The 18,098-nt window shown below is 39.2% G+C and overlaps 1 protein-coding gene across 4 annotated transcripts in view; it reads right to left on the minus strand.

Moving 5' to 3' along the window:
- ZMYM2 (zinc finger MYM-type containing 2) overlaps nt 1-17,179 on the minus strand; it is an 84,192-nt gene extending 67,013 nt beyond the window's left edge. For all 4 annotated transcript variants that reach the window (XM_027116750.1, XM_027116749.1, XM_027116748.1 and 1 more), the window contains exon 1: nt 17,111-17,179. The gene's annotated coding sequence lies outside the window, so the exon portion shown is untranslated. The remainder of the gene's footprint in view (nt 1-17,110) is intronic.
- Nucleotides 17,180-18,098: the final 919 nt, after the last annotated feature.

Genomic DNA, 18,098 nt, shown 5'->3' on the forward strand with positions numbered 1-18,098 from the left:
GCCAAGGGGACAGCACCTGCAGTCCTCCGGGGTCTGGCTGAACACAGGACTGGCGGTGAGGGACTTCCAACAAAATCTGGGATTGTGGCTTGGGCTCCTCTTGGCCTCAGCCCTCTGGGCAGCAGAAGCATTCCCAGTAGCATCTCTCAGATTTAATGAACCACAACCCTGTATAATGTTCTTCTTCTTTTCTACCAGACATTTACAAAAACTTTTTGTCAGGTCACTAGCTCACCACAGGGGTGATAGAACATTAACTTCAAGGACACAAGCAACAAGAAATTCACACTCTGCAAAAAAATGTTTAAAAAGTCAAAAATAAACAGCTCCATCCCCAAGGAAAAATCAGCAATCTAAGGAGCATCAGATATCCAGAGGTATAATATTCTCAGAATGGTATAAACACACAAAGAAACAGAAAAGTATGCCCTATTCACAGGAATAAAAGAATTAGAAACCATCCCTGAGGAATCCCAAATACTGGAGTAACTAGTCAAAAACATTAAATCAGGACTTCCCTGGTGGCCCAGTGGCTAAGACTCTGTGCTCCCAACGCAGGGGGCCCGAGTTCAATCCCTGGTCAGGGAACTAGATCCTGTACGCCACAACTAAAAGAGCCCGCATGCTGCAATTAAGACCTCACACAGCCAAATAAATAAATAAATATTTAAAAAAAAATTAAGTCAACTACCTTAAATATGCTCAATGAGCTAACAGAGAGCATGGACAAAGAATTAAAGGAAATCCAAAAACAAGGTATGGACAAAATGAAAACATAAATGAACAGATACAAATCATAAAAAGTAACCAAACAGGGACTTCCCTAGTGGTCCACTGGTTAAGATTCCAGGCTTCCAGGGCTTCCCTGGTGGTTCAGTGGTTAAGAATCCGCCTGCCAATGCAGGGGACACAGGTTCGAGCCCTGGTCCAGGAAGATCCCACATGCCGCGGAGCAACTAAGCCTGTGAGCCACAACTACTGAGCCTGTGCTCTAGAGCCCGTGAGCCACAACTACTGAGCCCATGCGCCTAGAGCCCAAGCTCCACCACAATGAGAAGCCTGCAGACCCAACACAGCCATAAATAAATAAATAAATTTATATTTAAAAAAAAAAAAAAAAAAGATTCCACGCTTCCAATGCAGGGGGCACGGGTTCAATCCCTGGTTGGGGAACTGAGATCCCGCAAGCCATGTGGCATAGCCAAAAAAAAAAAAAAAAAAAAAAGTAACCAAACAGCTGAAGAGGGTGTGGACAAAAGTGAACCCTCCTGCACTGTTGGTGGGACTGTAGATTGGTGCAGCCACTGTGGAGAACAGTATGGAGGTTCCTTAGAAAACTAAAAATAGAACTACCATATGATCCAGCAATACCACTCCTGGGCACACATCTGGAAAAGATAAAAACTCTCAGTCAAAAAGATACGTGCACCTCAGTGTTCACAGCAGCACTGTTTACAATAGCCAAGACATGGAAGCAACCTAAGTGTCCATCGACAGGTGAATGAATAAAGAAGATGTAGTACATATATGCAATGGAATATTACTCAGCGAGAAGAAAGAATGAAATAACGCCATTTGCAACAACATGGATGGACCCACAGATTATCATACTAAGTGAGGGAAGTCAAACAGAGAAAAACAAATATCACTTGGTATCACTTACTTGTGGAATCTAAAAAAATGATACAAATGAACTTATTTATAAAACAGAAAGACTCAGACAGAGAAAATAACTTATGGTTACCAAAAGGGAAATGGGGGGGGGATAAATTAGGAGTTTCGGATTAACAGATACATGCTACTTTTATATATAAAATAGATAAACACTACTTTTATAATAAATACACACTACTCATACATAAAATAGATAAACAAGGACCCGCTGTATAGCACAGGGAACTATACTCAATATCTTGTAATAACCTATTATGGAGAAAAATATGAAAAATATATATATGTATAACTGAATCACTTCACTGTATACCTGAAACTAACACAACATTGTAAATCAACTATACTTCAATTAAAAAAAAAAAGTAGCCAAACAGAAATTCTGGAGATGAAAAATATAATAGCAGAAATGAAGAACTCACTGGAGGGGATCAACAGCAGATCTGAGCAAGCAGAAGAAAGAATCAGTAAACTGAAAGGCAGAATAATTAAAATTATCCAGTCTGAGGAGAAGGAAAAAAAGAATGAAGAAAAATGAACAGAGCCTGAAGGATCTGTGAAACACCACCATGTGCACCAACACATGTAACATAAAAAGAGAAAAAAAGGACAAAAAATATATTTGAACACACAATGGCTGTAAACTTCCCGAATATGATGAAGATGCATATACACACCCAAGAAGCTCAACAAACTTCAAGCCAGTTAAGCTCAAAGATAGCCACACCAAGACAGGTAATAATCAAATTGTGGACCCGACAGTAAAAGAGAATTTTGAAACTAAGAGACAAGTGACTCATCATATGCAATGGATTCTCAAAAAGATTTGGATCGTCAGTATATTTCTCATCCAAAACCATGGAAGCCAAAAGCTATGGCATGACATTTAAAAAGATGAACAACAACAACAAAATCTGTCAACCAAGAATTCTATATCCAACAAAAAAACTCCTCCAAAATTAAGGAGAAATTAAGACGTTTCCAGATAAACAAAAGGGAATTTATTACCAGCAGACCTACCCAACGTGAAAAGCTAAAGGGAATCCTTCAGGCAAAAATAAAAACACACCATAGAGTAAATTGAAGCCATAGGAAATAAAGAATACAAATGAATACATAAATATATATATAAAGTAAATACAGAAAATCACTAGAAAGCCAGTATTAATGTACTTTTGGTTTATAACTACTTTTTTCCCTATGATTTAAAAGGCAAATGCATAAAACAATAATTATCAATATGTTAATGAGGGACTTCTCTGGTGGTGCAGTGGTTAAGAATCCATCTGCCAATGCAGGGGACATGGGTTCGAGCCCCGGTCCAGGAAGACCCCACGTGCCACAGAGCAACTAAGCCCATGCGCCACAACTACTGAAGCCCACTCGCTCTAGGGCCCGCATGCCTCAACTACTGAGCCCGCATTCTGCAACTACGGAAGCCTGCGCACCTAGAGCCCGTACTCCACAACAAGAGGCCACCGCAATGAGAAGCCCGCACACCGCAATGAAGAGTAGACCCCACTCAACGCAACTAGAGAAAGCCAGTATGCAGCAACAAAGACCCAACACAGCCAAACAAATAAAATAAACTTATTTTTTTAATTTAAAAGGATCAAAATGATACAGTATTTTTTCTAATCACAATGGAATGGAATTAGAAATAACAGAAGCATAAATGAAAAATCACAAATAGGTAGAAATTAACACACTTAAACAACCAATGGGTCAAAGAAGAAATCACTAGGGAAAGTGAAGAAATACTTTGAAACAAAAAACAAAAACACAACATATCAAAACTTAAGGGATGCAATGGGGCTTCCCTGGTGGCGCAGTGGTTGAGAATCTGCCTGCCAATGCAGGGGACATGGGTTCAAGCCCTGGTCTGGGAAGATCCGACATGCCGCGGAGCAACTGGGCCCATGAGCCACAACTACTGAGCCTGCGCATCTGGAGCCTGTGCTCCGCAACAAGAGAGGCCGCGACAGTGAGAGGCCCGCGCACTGCAATGAAGAGTGGCCCCCGCTTGCCGCAACTAGAGAAAGCCCTCGCACAGAAATGAAGACCCAACACAGCCAAATTAATTAATTAATTAATTTAAAAAACTTAAGGGATGCAATGAAAGCTGTGCTCAGCAGAAAACTTATTGCTATTAATGCCTGCGTTAAAAATCTCAAATCAATAAACAAACTTTACACCTTAAGAAACCAGAAAAAGAGCAAACTAAAGCTAGCAGAAAGAATGCAGTAATAAAGATGAGTACAGATAAACAAAACAGAAAGCAGAAAAATACAGAAAAAAAATAAGTGGTTCCTTGAAAATATTAAATCTTTAGCTAGTATGACAAAGAAACAAAATCTCAAATTATTAAAACCAGAAACGAACGGAATTCCCTGGGGGTCCAGTGGTTAGGACTTGGCGCTTTCACTGGTCAGGGAACTAAGATCCCACAAGCCATGTGGTGCGGCCAAAAACAAAGAAAGAAAGTAATTGATATGTGAATAGCAGACCAAAAATAAAAAAGTTAAAAAAAATCAGAAATGAAAATAAGATGTCACTACTGATTTTACAGAAATGAATAAGAGAACATTATGAGCAATTATATGCCAACAAACTGGATAACCAAGATAAAATGGACAAATTCCTAATACAAACTACCAAAACTGACTCAAGAAGAAATACAAACTCTGAATAGAATTATAATATGCAAAGAGATTGAATCAGTAATCAAAAATCTCCCAACAAAGAAACCAGGACCAGAGGGGTTCACAGGTGAATTCTACCAAACATTTAAAGAAGAATTAACACTGATCCTTCTCAAATTCTTCCCAGTGATGCTATGCTCAACATCATCCGTCATTAGGCAAATGCAAATCAAAACCAGGAAACATGTCACATCCATTAGGATGCCTACTATCAAAACAAACAAAAAGTAACATGTATTAGTGAAGAGAAACTGGTTGGGTGGTTGGTTGGTTGGTTGAAGAAACTTGATCCCTTGTGCACTGCTGATGGGACTGTAAAAAGGTGCAGCAGCTATAGAAAACAGCATGGAGGTTACTCAAGCAATTAAAAATTGAATTACCATAAGATTCAGCAATCCAACTCTGGGTATACTATATCCAAAATAACTAAAATCAAGATCTCGAAGAGATACTTGCATGTTTATGTTCACAGCAGCATTATTCATAATAGCCAAAAGGTAGATGCAACCAAAAGTTCCACAAGCAGATGAATGTATAAACCAAATGTGGTACATACGTACAATGGAATATTATTCAGCATTAAAAAGAAAGGAAATCCTGTTATATGCTACAGCAATGATGTACCTTGAGATCACTACTATGCTAAGTGAAAAAAGATCACACATAAATGATATAATGTATCTCAAGAAGTCAAAAATCATACAAATAGAACGTAGGATGGTGCTGAGGAGCAAATGTGGAACTGTTTAATCGTTAGTTTCGGCTTTTCAAGATGAAAAAGTTCTGGAGATCTGCTGCACAATAATGTGAATATACTTAACACTACTGATCTATACACTTAAAAATGGCCAAGATGATAAATTTTATGATGTGTTTTTTTACGACAGTTGAAAGTAAAAATTTAAAAAAAAATGAGATACCATTTCACAGCAATGAAGATGGATTTTTTGATTGTTTGTTTGTTTGTTTGATTTTGGCTGTGCCATTCGGCATGTGGGATCTTAGTTCCTCGACAAGGGATCAAACCCATGTCCCCTGTTGTGGAAGCACGAAGTCTTAACCACTGGACCACCAGGAAGTCCCTGAATGTTTTGTTTTGTTTTGTTTTAATAAATTTATTTATTTATTTATTGGCTGCGTTGCGTCTTTGCTGCTGTGCGCAGGCTTTCTCTAGTTGCGGCGAGCGGGAGCTACTCTTCGTTGTGGTGCGCGGGCATCTCCTTGTGGTGGCTTCTCTTGTTGCAGAGTATGGGCTCTAGGTGCACTGGCTTCAGTAGTTGTGGCACGTGGGCTCAGTAGCTGTGGCATGTGGGCTCTAGAGTGCAGGCTCAGTAGTTGTGGCGCACAGGCTTAGTTGTTCCACGCCATGTGGGATCTCCTGGACCAAGTCTCGAACCCACGTCCCCTGCACTGGCAGGCAGATTCTTAACCACTGCGCCACCAGGGAGGCCCTGGATGTTATTTTTATTTATTTGTTTTTTTGCGATACGTGGGCCTCTCACTGTTGTGGCCTCTCCCATTGTGGAGCACAGGCTCCGGACGCGCAGGCTCAGCGACCATGGCTCACGGGCCCAGCCGCTCCGCGGCATGTGGGATCCTCCCGGACCGGGGCACGAACCCGCGTCCCCTGCATCGGCAGGCGGACTCTCAACCACTGCGCCACCAGGGAAGCCCTGGATGTTATTTTTTAAAAAAGGAAAATAACAAGTCCTGGAGAGACGTACAAAAATTAGTTATATGTAGAATTAACATATGAGCAGTCAATTCCACGTCTAGATTTATTTATATACATATATACAAAAGAACTGAAAGCCAGGACTCAAATGGATACTTGCATACCAATGTTCACAGCAGTCTTATTCGCAATGACCAAAAGGTAGAATGAGCCCAAGGGTCCATCAACAAATGAATGGATAAACAAAATGTAGGCATACAATGGAATATTATTCAGTCCTAAAAAGGAAAGAAATTCTGATATATGCCACAACATAGATGAACCTTGCAAACATGCTAGGTGAAATAAGCCAGGCACAAAATGGCAAACATTTTAAGATTCTACTTATTTAAGGTACCTACAATAGGCAATTTCATAGAGACAGAAGGTAGAAGAGACGTCACTAGGAGCTGTGGTAAAGAGGCACCGGGCATTATGTTTAATGAGTATGATGCTTATGTTCGGGAATGATGAAAAGGCTCTGGAAATTAACAGTGGTGATTTTTAAAAAACACTTATGAATATACTTAATACCACTGAACTATACATTTAAAAAAGGTAAAAACGGTAAATTTTATGTTAATACATTTTACCAGAATTTTTTCTGAAAAAACAAAATAGAAGACACCTCTATGGGGGAAAAAAATACCAAACATACGACAATGATTAACTACAAAGGAAATATTTGCAACTCATATCCTAAAAAAATGAAGACAAAGAGGTCCTACAATGAGATAAACCAACAACCAGTGAGAATAAAGGACCAAAAAGATGTGAACAGAGTTCACAAGAAAAGAAAATACAGATGTCTCTTAAATATATGAAATATTTAAGAGAAATCCAAGGTAAAACTCTAAAGGGCCACCAATTTTCTCCTAACACACTGACAAAAATCAAAAGGTTTAACTGTGTACTCTCATAGTGTAAATCAGTGTAAACTGGTACAACTTCTACTGACAGCAACTCAAAAAAATATTTCTTTGACCAAGCAATTCCACTTCTAGACATTCTTCCTACAGATATCATCTCATGTTTTTAAGAACAAAATGTAGAAAGACATTCATTGTAAACTTAAAAGACTGAAACACCCTAAATGTCTCTCAACAGACAACTGATAAAATGAATGACAATAAAGACAAACAGTGAAACATTAGGCAGCCTTGGAAACAACTGAGGCAGCTCTCAACATACTTCCAAACTAACATGGAACCACCTCTCCCATAAAATAAATGCAAGCAAGGCACCTAACAAAGGATAAACACACGCACCATGAGCACGCGCACACATGCACAGAATAACTCTACATAAACGGCCAAGAAAACAACAACAGTGGTTTGCTTCTAAGGAAGAGAACTGTGTGGATGGAGAGGGGGGAGTCTTCCTTTTTTGTTTTGTTTCGTTTTTTCACCTTTCTACCCTTTTTACTTTTTAAATTTGGTACCATATGTATCTATTCTGGTATTTAGTTAGGATTTCACTGAATTTAGAGATATTTGAAGACAAAAATATTAATTTTTTTACATTATTGAAGTCTTCCCATCCAGATATATGTAAATCTGTCCATTCTGGTTTTCTCGTATGTCCTACTGTATTATTTTACAATTTCCTTCATAAAAGTCTTGCATATTCATTATAATTGCTCCTATTTCTTGCAATAGTGAAATGGAGTTTTCCCATTACATTATAAAATGTTTACATAGCAAAGAAGCACCATAAGTAAGGTATAAAATTTTACAAAAGATATATATTATGTTATATATAATGTATAATGTGTATATTTACTTGTAATCGATATAACAAGAACTGATATCCATTCTTTAGAAAGAACATAAATTAAATTGACAAAACTTTAACTATTTGAGAACATCCAGTATTGTCAAGAATGTGGAGAAACTAGTAGAAAGGGTAGTCAGTACTGTGGTCCAGTGGAAGGCAATTAGGCAGTACCTATAAAAACATGTAATATGCACATACTGACTCAGTAATTCCTATTTTCCAGAATCTCCCCCAGAGAAAACACACATGAACCCAAAGAAACTACTACATGTATATTTCATGCAGAATTTTATATGTAACAAAAAATTCCAAATAGACTAAATGTCTACCAACAGAATAGCTAAACTGTTAAATCCATGTCATGAAGTATCACACAACAGTTTAAAGAGACCTTTACATACTAACTCAGAAAAATGTCTAAGACATACCACTAAGTGAAAAAAGCAAGTCGCAGAAAGATACATGTTTTTAAAATGCCCATATAAATTTACTTTATTACTCTTATAGGTACATGTTAGTATATGCACAAAAAGGATTTATAGTAATACACACTAAACTGATGCTACCACTAACCTCTGGGGAGTGAGCAAAGGGGACAGGGGTCAGTGATAGATGAACACAGATTATGACCTCTGCATATGACCTCATGCTGCTTACCATCTAGCTACGAAATCATTTTATAACATATCTTTATCAGAGATCCACAACAATGCTACTCTGGCTTTAGAAGCTGACAGGAATCATTTAATTAACATACTAAAAATCCATTCAAGGGCTATGACAGCGTCTAAACAAAAATCCCTTTTGATCTAGTAAATTAATTAATTAATTAATTGATTCAGGTTAGCTCTAGGGCACAGAATTTCTAGGGTAAGGAATAATCTCTTCTTTCCCATAGGACCAACTTTAACTGCAATGTACTTTCAAGTAATTTTAACTTCCTTTGGGGATCTCATCCACTCCCATGATTTTAAATAATACCTCAATGTCCCAGAGTCCTTAATTTATCTCAATCAAGATGTTTCAAAGCCCCAAACTGCCTACTCCCTACATCTAGTTATTCAAGCATGCTCTTTCACTCTTCATCTACCCCTCCTCCAGTCTCTGCCATTTGGGGATGTTATGTGTCTAGCTAGTCATACCAGAAGTCTGGAGGCCTTAATTTCTTCTCCATTCTTCACCTACACCCATGCCATCCCCAATTCCTATCCTACTTCCAAAATAAATCTTGAAACTGTCCACTTTTAACCATCTCTTCTAACACTCCTCTAGCCCTAGAAATTCATCACCATTTTTCTGTTGGATTACTGACATCACCTACTATATTCCCCAGACTATCTAAAGATCTTTTTAAAAATTAAATCAGACTACATCAATTGCTTCTTCCGTGGCTTTCCAGTCTACTTCCGTTATAAGACTCCTGCCTGATCTGACCCTGCCTTCAGGACAGGCTCAGTTTCAGCACCACTCTTCCCACCTTGCTCATTAAGCTTCTGCTGAACTAATGCTACCACATTACCCTCTATCATATAGAACTGAGGCTTGTGACCTGCTCTAATACACTGATTAGTAGAATTCAAACATTAATCAGCTGAAGACTTTGGCAACATAAGGATAGGGAAGCAATTATCGAAAATGTTGACTGTTGATAACAATATATATGCAAAATTATTAGTATGATGAGCAGGAAAAAATCATCATGGGATTATGGGGGAACTTACACTTTCTATGTCACATACTTCTTTATTACTTGATTGTAAGGGCACATTTTATCTTCATAACCAAAATATTAAGAACTGCCCTTTCTGATATGCATACAGCTACTCATTTCTGTAGGTCACCGATTATGCTTCATTGTTTACAGTTATTCATGTACATGACTGTCTCCACAAACTGAACACTGAGAATCTACCTTAAAAAAATCACAAAAAAAAAAAAAAAAAAATCACATATTACGCATTTCCTAATTGATTTCTTCTTTTTAAGGGTTTTAAAGCCCAGGCTTAGTTTGTAAGTTTGTATTTTGTTTCACATGCCAGCAAGAATCCCTGAAGATTTTGGAAAGTGAGTGATGTGATCAGACTGGGCTTTAGGGAAAATTAATCTGGCTGTAGACTGGAGAAAGAAATAGGATGAAAGTGCCTTGTAAATATAACTCCCACTTTCTAACAAGATGGACTAAGGTCAAAGTACAAAACAAAACAAGAGAGGGCTAAGTACCTTAGGAAATAAGGATACAGAAAGGTCTCCATATTTGAATCTAATGAGGGGAAGTGAAGGAGATCATCAGAAGTATAAGATAATGTTAAGTTCAAAGTCCCAGAAGTCAATAGAGTTGCAAGGAATATAATAAATTTCAAATCTTACAGAATTAAGACCAAAAACAAGGCACTTAAGATTTGAAAATTAAGTCACTAGTGACCTCAAAACAGCAGATTTGGTATATGTTGAGTGCAAATCAGTGAGTTTCTTTGGAAAAGTACAGGAAAAGGAAGTTTGGGAAAGGTACAGAGATTCTGGAGGAGAGAGCATGTTAGCACACTTAAAAGACTAATGAAGGAGCCGTCAGAGAGAAGGCTGTGAACAGGAACGTAATTCCTTCTATCGCATGAGCATTCACTGAGTTTACTGTCCCACTGGTGGCAACAAATTCATGATGTTTGCTCTATATAAACAGGGAAGAACTGTAGCTGCTGTTAACTGAGCACCTACTATTGGCCAATCACATTCTCTGTATTACTTTTAACCCACCTAACAGCAATCTCAAGAAAGCAGGCAGTACTATACTTATTTGTCATGAGTAAATTAAGGCTTAGAGGTTAAATGACTTATCAGAGACCACAAATTGGTAAATGGTGGAGCAAAAATGGTTTTTAACGGTCTTACTGAGGCATAATTTATATAAAATAAAATTTATTTTAAGTGAAATTTGATAATTTTCAGCAAATTTCTTCCATGATCTCACCAAATTCAAAAGTTTAATAAAATCTGGATACGCCTCATATAAATACAGCAAAATTAGACTTACAACATAGGATGCTTTTTCAGATACTGTGTGGTAATTTTTCTTTTTTTTAATGCAAAAGGAAGTTAGGAAAGGCAAATGAACACTTAAGTCCAAGAGGAAGATAGGATGAAATGAAGACAACAAGGAAGAGTGGCAGTCAGGAGCCTGTGTCATGGAAGAAAAAGACCAACTTCAACACAAGCTTTGATGGGCAACAAAAACTGTTCGCAGATATAGAATGTAATGACTTCCTGGAAACAGGACTTCACAGTATTAAAACAGACATACAAAAATAAACGTAGAGAGTGAGACAATATTCATAGTAATAAAAGTTGTAAAGCTAAAACAAGTTTAATTTTAAAGCGACAAATTTATATAATTAAAACAAGAGCAAATTTTTCACTACTTCAAAACAAACAAACAGGACTTCCCTGGTGGCGCAGTGGTTAAGAATCGCCTGCCAATGCAGGGGACACAGATTCAATCCTGGTCTAGCAGAGCAACTAAGTCCGTGAGCCACAACTACTGAGCCCGCACGACACAACTACTGAAGCCCACACACCTAGAGCCCGTACTCTGCAATGAAGAGTAGCCCCCACTCGCCCCAACTAGAGAAAAGCCGCGTGCAGCAACGAAGACCCAGCGCAGCCAGAAATTAATTATTTTTTAAAAAAAGAATTTAGGGAAAAAAACAAACATACAAACATGGACATACAAAAATTCAGATACCACATGAGGGCCAGAAATAATCAAAATAAACTAAAATAATTAAAATAAAACAAGCTTCAAAGAAAAAAATACCAATAGAAATCTAAAACAAAAAGACAAGATAAAAATTTCATTTAACCTAAATTTTCACTTCCACTCTAACATTTCTTTACTTCCACAGAACTGGAAACAAAATTCACTAATCTGATAATCATTGAGGCCACCCCAAATGAGCATTAGCACCAAAGAAACTGCTAACCAACATTAACAGATCACATCTTTTATGACTACCTGATATATAATAGATAGTATATGATACACAATTTGTTGAATAAATGATTTCCACAGTACCCTGATTACCCTGAACTATTCTCAGTCTGGTCCAGCTCAATAGTCCAAGAAACACCACTCTTCCTAGGCAAAAGATATACCTCTTTGAAACAAATGATTATGAAACTGTTCCAGTATTACAAAGTTTCTTTAATGTTTTTAAGTTACAAAACCATAATTTCAGATTAAATTCTTACAATTAATAAAGGAATCTAGGCTACTACAGAAAAAGTAACATATACATGGCACTGCTATAAAGTAAAACAACTAAGTTGTTTCATTGTATTAGTCACATTTTATAAACTTTCTTCTGTCTGAAACCTCTAACTGCACATCACAATTTTACTTAAAATATTTACTTAAAAAGTATTTTTCTTTTTTTGGCCCTGCTGCACAGCATGTGGGATCTTACCCCCATCAGGAATCACACCCACAGCCCCTGCAGTTGAAGCACGGAGTCTTAACCACTGGACCGCCAGGGAAGTCCTAAGTATTTTTCTTATCCAATCAAAATGTATAGTTAGAAAAAAAATGTTTATTGCAAGAACTATAACAGATCCTTCCCAAAAATTTTAATGAGGTTGCAACAATTAATCCTATTCCTAGTAAATTTATCTTAAATCACAATTTAATATCAGAATCACACTAAAATATTTAATAATTTAAGGATAAAATACTTTAAATTCACAAAAACAAATCTGACCTTCAAATTCACTAGGAACATAGAGAGAAAAATATCTAGAACCCTCTGGGGAAGAGAAATCTGACCCCTGGCACCCTATTGATATTAAAGAGAATGGCTGAAATTCTCTTAACAATAATTTGGTAACTCTTTAAGAAAGATAAAAACAAGATCACATTAATAACAAAAATATGTGAAAGTTTGTTGTTGTTTTTTTTAAAGTCAGGACTATCAAATATTTATCCTAATATCCAAAGTTTACTCTTAAATCATTTCTTGAAATAGTAAACGTTAACACTTATGGGACATTGATCAAATCAGTAAAAATAAAACCCCCAACAGTCATACCCTTCTTTCAAATTAAAGACCCCAAATTTTTCTTAAATTTTATTACTTGTAATTTTCAACGGACTGCTATGAAGTTAAAAATAAAATAGAACTAAGAACAAATCCCAAACTAGTCGTGTGAGCAAGCAATTTAGCAAACCTCTCTACACATTTTAACTCTAGACTTTTCAATAGTTCACAAAAATTTATTCTGCAGTTACAAAGTGCTTCGTGTTGTGTAAAACTTGATCCAAAAGATTAATACATTTAAAAATATGCAATAAAACAACAGATATGCTCAAATGTGTTGTAATCCAACTTTTAACACACTTCAAGATGACCAACTTATCTTGTTACTAAGTTAAGTGTTTAGTGCTGGCCTTCATGATTCTCTTCTCATTACTATTTTAATAACAGAAACCTAAGATTACAAAAGTGACTTGTTTAAAAAACAGGTTACAGATATAAAAATTTGCAATTCCAACTACGTAAAACAATTTTCTTGCTGGTAAACAACCAAAATAAAAAATAGAAAACTACAGTTGTTACCCAGAGCCCCATAGTTCAAAATTACTGATTTATCTAAAAGCAACTTTTCTCAGTGACAACTTTATGGTTCTTACATACTGGAGTTGTCCTTAAGAACTCTGAGATTTCATTAGCTCAGAAGTCCTGTTCAATTCTAAAATCCCAATTCTATGCTCTGACAGAAACAGAAAAAAATTAACCAACTGAAATGAAAAAATGGAAAATGCATGGAATCAACACAATCTCTCTGTGTACTTGTTTCCTAACTTAAAATGCCCTACATAAAATACTGTTAGATAATCCGACGGGAGAAAGCACTTGGGTTTAGGCTCATCTTGCATTGCCTAAAAAAAACACCTGCAAGTTGAATAAGCCAAAGTCCTCCTACAGTAAGTGTTGTTCAATATAATAATATGTGTGAATAATATTGTTGATGGGGCAGATAGACATGAATGCCTAGAAAAAGATATAAAATTTCTAATTCTACCACACCTTTTGACAACAAAGATAGAGTTCCAGCATTCATACACATTGTTTCCATCACAGTAATAACACAGCATCTGACTAAAGGTGAAGATTCATTTTGTCTCAAATGCATTAAGTTTAGGCACTTTTGTACCTCAAACAAGGGCAACATACAATAAAACTTTTAAGGATATGAACACTGTTGTACAAAGATGGTATGTCAAGCTCCATATCCACACAAAAGTCTGAAACGTTCGTTGTCAGCACCTGTGGGACATCTGAGTGATTCAGAGATGTCCCACCACATGAGGTACAGAACTCCAGCCCATGAGATTATATAAGCAGAACATGGAAAAGCAGGGACCACTCTCTCTTTCCCTCAACTGTTTAAAAGGACAGTGGGAGGAATACATACTCTTAAGGATGCATTAAAGAAAAGTACCATAAATATGTGAAGTATTTTTAAATATCAAAATACTTTTAAGTACATCTAAAAGCATCTAACTCACATTAAGTGTGCAATAAATTTATGTATAATAAAGAACTTTGATTTAATCAATGTCAATTTAAAATTGTCAGCTTATCTTCATCTTATTGTCTGTCGCATTAAAGCACCATTAGTTGGTGTTCTTAAGTAAAAGAATTTTTAATTCTGAGCTAAATCATTAAGGAAAACAAGAACTACATCCCTTCAAAAACTGGAGGAGTCAGGGGGTAGCAGTTGAAAATCCATGTATAGGGAATTCTCTGTCGGTCCAGTAGTTAGGACTCCAAGCTTCCACTGCAGGGGGCACAGGTTTGATCTCTCATGCACGGAAAGAGGAAGGAAGGAAGGAAGGAAGGAAGGAAGGAGGGAGGGAGGGAGGGAGGGAGGAAGAAAATCCATGTATAACTTATAGTTGGTCCTTCCTATTACTGAGTTCCTCCGTATCCGCAGATCCAACTGCCTGCAGATGGTGTAGTACTATTGAAAAAAATCTGGGTATAAGTGGACCAACAATTCAAACCCATGTAGTTCAAGGATCAACTGTATTAGAAAGAACCATGGTTTTCATTAGTATACATGTGTTGACATTACAGAAAAGTCCTGATTATACATTTTGTATGTCCTCATCTCCAAATGTTTACTTAACCAATCGACCTTTCCCCATCAACATCACAAATAAGAACAAAGAAAAAAACTTCAGAAAGGTAAATCTTTTGTGAAAATATGGGGTGATAAAATAAGCACTGCCCATCTAGTTGAAAGATCTAATCCTTGATCCACTATGTCTGAATGATCTAATGCTTGAAAAGAGTTACTCATTACAGAAGTTACAGTCATTCAAGTTACAGTATTTAGGAAACAATTATGGATACTAAATTGCACAGACACACTGAAAAAAGAGAATATATTATTTCTGTTTCAAACAGACCCTGTTAGTTTTAAGGCAGTCAAATAATCTAATTGATAACTGTGGTACTACTATTTTTTTAAAAGGTACTCAGTAAGAGTCAAACATTTCGTATTTGTTTACCCACTGCTCTCCATGAAAACAATATACGCTGAGAAAATTGTAAGCTTCAATTTTTTTCAGTTTCAATTTCTAAATTTGTAAAGCAAGCATATTATATACTTTAAAACAGGACAACACATGGGACTTCCCTGGCAGTCCAGTGGTTAGGACTCCAAGCTGCCAATGCAGGGGGCATGGGTTCAATCCCTGGTGGGGGAACTAAGATCCCACATTCCACCCCCCGGCCCCTCGTGGCCAAAAAATAAAACAAAATAAAATAAAATAAATAAAAAATGTAAAAAAACAGGACAACACAGTTGCTGAACTTAGGCCTGTAATCAAACCGGTTAAGTTCAAATCCTTGCTCTACCAAATACTACTACTACCTGGGTATCTGTCTATGCCTCTGTTTCCTCCTCTACGAATTAGGAATAAAAACACTAGGTTTTCACGAGGATTAAATTACTTAATACATGTTAAAAATTAGTCTGGACATGTGTTGATAATTATAGAATGTAAATGATAGGTACAAAGAGGTTCAATATACTATTATCACTCATAAATTTGAAAGTTTTCATAGTTAACTTTTTAAAAAAGCTTAGCTTACTATTGTGCTAGCATACAATAAGGGCTCAATACATGCTATTTTTATTACCCTGCAGGCTATTTGCCAAGAGTAAAGGAAATAATACATGGAAGTGCCCGGCACCTGCCTCAATTAGTGTTTGTTTCATACAAGTTGTCATCCTCACATCATCCTTCACAATCAGTATGCAATCAGTATGTTCATCATCAATTATTTTTTGGCCCATTTGGGACTTAATATTGAAGCATGAGCTACTATTACTCATGACTCACCTCTGACAGAGATCTGCAAGTTACAATACCAACTGTCAGGAGGCTCCAGAGATACAATTTTCTAGAATGCTAAAATTCACTGATATTTTGTAACTAATTTCAATTGATGGAAAACGACTCGTTATGTTTACCTTAGTGTCTCGCACATTCCAAGACTACCTTAAAACCAACAAACTGCAAGCAATAAACGATAACCCTCAGATAACACGTTCAAGAACAACTCGAGTGAAGACTAAGCATCACAAAATATGGGGGACTAAGAGTAACCAGAGCAGCGGACTGGTCTCACCAGCACACTAGCTGGTAAACTAAGAGAACTGGAGGAGTGGACCTCATGCCCTTTCCTAAGCAAACACATCAAAGACATCTACCAACTCATGAACCCCAAGAGTCAAAATTTGTGTTCTACGTCGTACACACAGAGTTAAATCCGTCTTTCTGTTCCTCCAACCCCTTCAATCAATTCTCCATTTAAAGGAAGAGAAAGTGTTAAAGATGGTTGCACACCGAGCATCAGAAACGCAACAACTTCACTTCCCGCCCAGGAACTCTAGAGGGCGCCAGCAATATGCCCTCCTTCCCCCACCCCTCCTCCCGGGTAACGTGAGCAGCTGCAGGAGCCCGTCGTCTGGTTGCTGAGGTTGGTATTGCAGCAGGAGAGATGTCTGCAGCGGTGCAAACAGCAGCGCCCACTCCCAGCTGCCTCACCAGCCATTACCCAGGCTGCGCCCCGGGGGCAGCTGCCACCCAGGGGAAAGCTCCTCCCCCTCAAAACAACGGAGACGCTCAGGCCAGACAACCTGACAACGTCCTCTAAGAGCCTCAAATGAGGGGCAAAAGACTCACAATGGGGGTGTTTTCCTCCTCACGTTCTGCCAGGGATGCACCAGGTAGCGATGAAGGCAACTCCTGGTCCTGGGTAAGAGGAAAAATGAAAAATGGGTCAAGAACACCTAACCAGGTGGGAGAACCAAGCCCTTTCCACCAGGAGGAGACAGAGAAGGGAATAAGAGGTCAAGGAGGTTCGGACCTTCGATTATTGCTGCCCAGCCCGTGACCAACAACCCCCTCCTACGTAAAGTAGAGCGAAACGACGTAAAATTTTTATTTGGGATCAAAACCCACGTGAAAGGCAAACCCTGGAGGGAGGAGGCGGAGGGCAGCAGGCCTGCTCCGGGAGGGGGAGGGGGAAGGGCGACCGCAGCCTCGACGCCAGCGGGGAATCCTATCCCCCGAATCGGCCCACCCAGCGCCGTCCCCATCGCGCCCGCATCCACTCAGGGGAGAGGGGCGGCTCGCGTCAGCGCGGGGCGGAAACCCCCCGCATTTACCCCGAGCTCTTGCCCCAGGCCCGAGACTTGCCCCCCCGCAGTCGGCGACCGGCAGCGCTGCCTCCCCGTCCGCCATTAGAGACCCGGCCAAACAATACGTGCGGAGCCGAGCCGCGCGCGCGCCGGGGCCGGGGCGGCAGAGAAGGGGACCGGCGCGGGGGGCCCGAGCCCTCGCCGGCAAACTTGGGGACCTCGCGCCGCCGCCGAGAGGGTGCGAGCGCGGCCCCGAGCACCCATGGAGGCGCCCCTCCCCCACCCCGCCCCACCCCCACCCCACCCCCGCGACCCCCGCCGCCGGCCCCCGCCCCGGGCGGCCCCGAGCGACCCCCGCCGCCGGCGGCCGCCTCACCCGGCCCTCGCGGCCGCGCCCGCACTCCCGCAGCCCGCGGGCCGCCCGCCAAGGCGCCTGGGACATCAGCGGAGCCGCCGGCAGCCCGAGGCCCCGACGCGCTAGCGGCGACGGCGGCCGCGCCGCGGGGCGCTTGTCCCGGGTCGGTGGGAGG

The sequence above is a fragment of the Aethalodelphis obliquidens genome, unplaced genomic scaffold, assembly GCF_003676395.1.
Source record: "Aethalodelphis obliquidens isolate GAN/ISIS:26980383/991018 unplaced genomic scaffold, ASM367639v1 scaffold16, whole genome shotgun sequence".
NCBI classification, from domain to species: domain Eukaryota; kingdom Metazoa; phylum Chordata; class Mammalia; order Artiodactyla; family Delphinidae; genus Aethalodelphis; species Aethalodelphis obliquidens.